This window comes from Xenopus laevis, chromosome 1L (genome assembly GCF_017654675.1).
Source record: "Xenopus laevis strain J_2021 chromosome 1L, Xenopus_laevis_v10.1, whole genome shotgun sequence".
NCBI classification, from domain to species: Eukaryota; Metazoa; Chordata; class Amphibia; order Anura; family Pipidae; genus Xenopus; species Xenopus laevis.
In genome coordinates, this window is record NC_054371.1 from 147118823 (window position 1) to 147124822 (window position 6000).

The following is a 6000-nucleotide window of genomic DNA, read 5'->3' on the forward strand; positions in this document are numbered from 1 at the left end:
AAAGACACATGCAAAATACCCTTTGGATATGAACCATATATAAACATTTCACTTTTGCAATATACAGTAGCCGTTTAATAATGTGCAATTATAATATCATTATCTGTAATGATTTGAGATTGGTTTCAGCATGCCAGTTCGTAGAAGCAATTTGCATAATTTACCACCCTTGCAGTTCTTATCTTACCCACAAGCCTTTTAGAGGAGCTGACATGCCTGAACAGCAAAAAAAAGTGCTAGGTTTTGTGGTCTGGATAAATGCCCAGAAGAAAATAATCTGAACCTGTGTGTATATAATATGTATATTTTGAAATTGACATTAGATGGAGTTTGCACATTGTTCAATTTTACTGTTGGAGAAATGAAATAAATGAAAGCCATATAGGATACATACCTGCCTTAAACAAACCTGCTCCTATGCTTTATCCTAGAGTTTGTTTCACATTCCACAGTTTATAATTTTTTTTTATTTTTTTTTTAACATTTACGTGAATTTAAGGCTTTTCCAAACTTACATAGGGAAAGACAAAGGCATTGACAGTTTTTTTTTTTTTTTTTGAAATCTTGACATCTAGCAAGGGAAAATCTTGTTTATTTGCTAATGCTATACTAGGAAACGGCCCAAAACCAGGCTTTTCCATTTTTTAGTTGCACCACAATATTAAATTCAGACAGCAAATTCCTACCTGTTTTGTATATTTTTATATTTAATTGGCTTTCTGAGTTTAATACAGTAAGAGGGAGCCAAGCTCTAAATAGCTTGCTAAATGAGAATAAGAATTTGTCTACTGATGCAAAATCTGGAAAGGGCCTCACATGCAAAATAGACCAAATGTGCAAGAAAACTTTAACACCTCAAACTGCTATAATCACTTTAAAATGTACATCTAAATATAATAAGGACTTAGATGGTTAGAGCCACTGGGGCAGGGACATATGTATTATCTTCCCCCTTTCAATTGGCCATGGGGATTAACAATTTGGATTTCCAGTAGTTTAGTTTCTAGACAAATGTAAACATTTTCTATATAAGAAGCCACACTGAGGATACCCTCATATACTGCAGACACAAGGGCATGAATTCCAATTAGTAGAAAGGAGGTTCTGTCTGAATGTTTGGAAGGGATTTTTTACAGTGAGAGTATGTATGTATGTATGTAAAACTTTATTTGTAAAGCGCTGTTAAGGAGCCACTGCGCTGTACAGTGCATACAATATATATAAAAGTATACATGGGGGAGACAAATCACATAATAAATATATACAGAATCATAGGACAAAGAGTTTAAGTCCTATGTGGTAAGAGATGTAGTGGGAAGGGGGTCCATGCCCTGTAGAGCTTACAGTCTAATTGGATGGGAGGCTAACATACAGGTACAAATTTGAGATGAAAAAGTGCACAAGGTAAGGCATAGTCAGTAGGCACAGGACTGGGCTAATGTTCTAGTGCTCCAAAAGGTAGGCTCTTAGTTTTTTTGGGAGATGTGGAATTTTCACCTTGAATCAGTTGTACTGGCCGATACATTAGATAGCTTTAAGAAGGGGTTGGATGGCTTTTTAGCAAGTGAGGGAATACAGGGTTTTTAGCAAGTGAGGGAATACAGGGTTATGGGAGAGCTCATAGTACAAGTTGATCCAGAGACTAGTCCGATTGCCATTTTGGAGTCAGGAAGGAATTTTTTCCCCCTCTGAGGCAAATTTGAGAGGCTTCAAATGTTTTTTTTTGTTTGTTTGTTTTTTTTGCCTTCCTCTGGATCAACTAGCAGGCATATAGATAGATAGATAGATAGATAGATAGATAGATAGATAGATAGATGGATAGATAGATAGATAGATATGAACTTGATGGATGTGTGTCTTTTTTTCAACCTGTTACCATGTATTAACATTACATACATAGCTGCATAGTAATTAAGGTTGAACACTGATAAACATCTATCTAATTTAAACGCTCGACAAGCTGATACACAAGAAGGTAAATAAGGTAACTGAAAATTCCCTTTAGAAGGAATGAAAAATCCTTCCCGTCTTTTTAAAGCAAATTTTGTAACCGTCCCTTGCCAACTCTGTACTAAGTATTAATACCAGTAACCTTTTATTTTCTCACTCATTCAGGCCTTTCTTAAAACTCTCTAATATATCTACTAGTTCAACATCTTCCCAGAGAAAATTGTGCTATAACAATGATCCTTCATTCACCAGCCATAAGGCTTCATTTACAACTACAGCCCCAGTTGTGGTCATACAGAAATGGACACCGTTGTGCAAATTGAGGCCTTTTATTAAAGGTACTTTAATGCTACATTATGGGGCAGATTTATCAAAATGTGAGTTTAGAGTTTAATGAATAAAAACTCACCCACCTTCTATTCATTCCAGTGGGATTTTTAGAATTGTATTCATCAATTTGGAACTCACAATTTGATAAATACAGTTTTAAAAATCTCATAGGAATAAATAGAACGTGGGTGAGTTTTTATTTATTAAGCTCTTAACTCACATTTTGATAAATCTGCCCCTATGTGTCTGCCCCACCTCTTGTTCTGAATAGAGTGCAAGTGTGTTTTTTGATGCAGAACACTAGGGGGCAGATTTATCAAGGGTCGAAGTGAATTCGAGGGAATTTCCGAAGTAAAAAACTCTGAATTTCATAGTAATTTTTTGGATACTTCGACCATCGAATAGGCTACTATGAATTTGACTTCAATTCAAACGAAAATACTTTGAATATTCAACCATTCGATAATCAAAGTACTGTCTCTTTTAAAAAAAACTTGACTTCAATACTTCGCCAAATTATACCGGCCGAAGTGCTATGTTAGCCTATGGGGACCTTCTAGAGCAGTTTTCTAAGTTTCTGGAAGTCGAAGAAAAATTGTTCGATTGATCGCTGAAATCCTTTGAATCGTTCGATACGAAGGATTTAATAGTTCGATTGAACGATTTTACTTTGACCGCAAATTGCCAAATTCGATGAAAAAAAAACTTAGACTTCGATATTCAAAGTCGAAGTAATTCAATTCGATGGTCGAATTTCGAAGTATTTTCAACTTCGAAATTCGACCCTTAATAAATCTGCCCCTAGAAGTGACATAATCCCAACTACTTAGATTTTCAGTATAATTGCATCTGATTCATCAAAATCAATTGCACATATTTTGTCACAACAGCCACTCCCCCTCTCTCAGCCACATATATGCTAGAATTGTTAAAAACATGCCGACTTGCATCCAAAATTGTATTTGTGGTTATAAACAACCCTTGTTATCTCTACTGCTATGCTTGTACTAATGCACAACTTTCACTTTCCTTTGGGTTACTGAGGGAAAGGTAAAAAAAAATCAGATTTTGTTTCTTTAAAAAAAAAAAGAGAAGCTGTACAGTTCTCCTGTGTTGTATGATTTATTTGCCGTTAATGATAACATCTTGTAAGTTAATGCCCCAACCCATTATTTTCTGAATTCTCTCTGTTATGAATGCATTCATATATAAGGCTAAGGATATGAATAGCTATCTCTGCATGTGTTGCTTACAGAAATAGTTTTATTTTTATCACCAGTGTGGGATTACTTTGATACGTACAGTAAAGGATAATAATGATGAATATAATATTTCAGATGTCCGTTAACAAAACCCCCTTTTAATTCACAGCATGGTAAAAAATATAAATCAGTGCTTTGCTGCCTTGAATATTCATGGACATGTGCTGTTTTATCAGAATGTCTTGGTTTAATGCAGAGCAAATATATATTTTCCTTGGGTGAGTGGAGAAGTAAAATGACAGTATTCATTCTCAGCCAGCAGCCTTGGGAGTAAAACCATACTTTTAACCACCACGGACAGATCCAAACCACAGAAAGCCTGGAATTTTTGGGGCTTAGTGGTGGATGGGAAACAGGGTCACAGTTAATTGTGTCAGGAGTTATATCATTACATTATGAGCAAAGTATACAAATCACAAGTATATTATCATAACAAATTAAACTGCAGATAGAAGCCGTAACCCACATCCATTTATTATCTAAGTTTCAGCCTTCTCTTCAGTTGACAGTTTTAAGCGTAAAGAAGGTAAATCGTTACTCATTCCTATGAATTTTTCCCCCAACACTTTATATATCATCTGTATTGTGTTTTGTTCTCGCTGAGTGCCAGTAATGGGTTGTGCACTTTGGGAATAAAAGATCGGAAATGACCAATTACATGTGAGTGACCGAAGTACAGTGCTAACTTCCTTATACAGTACTTCATCCTAATGTGTGGTTATTTTATACAATGGTCATCAGTAATTACGTCTTATTATACAACAGTAGGTTCAGTCTCAAATGTATCACTATCAAGTATTTATCATATATATTTAGTAGGCAGAAGCCAGTGAAACAAAGCCGTTTCCGAAACTGTGCTGTAATACAGCTAATTCAATTTTTCATGTAAGCGTTAGTAAACCTTTAATGCGGTTGTTCATCTTTAAATTACCTTTAGGTAAATTTTGTCCTAATGAATGGCATTATGAGCAACAATCAGCATGGCTTTATGAAGGATAGGTCATGTCAGACGAATTTGATTGCTTTTTATGATGTGGTAAGTAAGATTCTGGACAGTGGGGGGGCAGTAGATGTGATCTATTTGGATTTTGCCAAAGCGTTTGATACTGTGCCCCACAAACGACTGCTTTCTAAACTAAGGTCTGTTGGGCTTAATGAAGTCTTTGCACATGGATAGAAAACTGGCTACAGGATTGGGTACAGAGGGTGGTTGTTAATGGGACATTCTCTACTTGGAGTAAGGTTCTTAGTGGGGTCCCCCAGGGCTCGGTATTGGGTCCACTTTTATTTAACTTGTTCACTAATGACTTAGGGGAGGGTGTTGTAAGTAATGTATCAGTGTTTGCAGATGACACAAAATGATCCAGCCCAATTAATTCCATCCAGGATGTGGCATCCTTGCAACATGATCTTGACAAACTGGCAATCTGGGCAGCTAAGTGGCAAATGAGATTCAATGTTGATAAATGTAAATGCACCTAGGATGTAAAAATATCCAAGCCACTTATACCCTTAATGGGACTGCACTAGGCAAATCCATTATGGAAAAGGACCTTGGAGTCCTTGTAGATGATAAACTGGGCTGTAGCAAGCAATGCCAGTCAGCAGCATCAAGGGCAAATAAGGTCTTGAGCTGTATTAAAAGAGGCATAGAGTCAAGGGAGGAGGGGGTCATTCTTCCACTGTATAGAGCACTTGTAAGGCCCCATCTAGAATATGCCATACAGTTTTGGTCTCCATCACTCAAACAGGACATTATTGTATTAGAGAGGGTACAGAGAAGGGCAACTAAGCTGGTAAAAGGTATTGAAAATCTTACCTATGAGGAAAAACTGGCCAAATTGGGGATGTTCACGCTGGAGAAGAGGCGCTTAAGGGGTGATATGATGACTATGTATAAATATATAAGGGGATCATATAATAATTTCTCTAATGCTTTATTTACCAGTAGGTCTTTCCAGCTGACACGAGGTCACCCATTCCGATTAAAAGAAAAGAGGTTCCGCCTAAATATTCGGAAGGAGTTAGTCGATTGCCATTTTGGAGTCAGGAAAGAATTTTTCCCCCTCTGAGGCAAATTGGAGAGGCTTCAGATGGGTTTTTTGCCTTCCTCTGGATCAACTGGCAGATAGGTAGTTAATAAAAAAAAAAAAAGTTGAACTCGATTGACATGTGTCTCTTTTCAACCTTACTTACTATGTTACTATGTAAGGCTACACATTTATTGTTGCTACTTTGTATTACTCATCTTTCTATTCAGGCCTCTCCTATTCATATTCCAGTCTCTTATTCAAATCAGTGCATAGTTGCTAGGGTAATTTGGACCCTAGCAACCAAATGGTTGAAACTGCAAACTGGAGAGCTGCTGAATAAAAAGCTAAATAACTCAAAAGCCACAAATAATAAAAAATGAAAACCAATTCCCAATTGTCTCAGAATACAACTCTACATCATACTT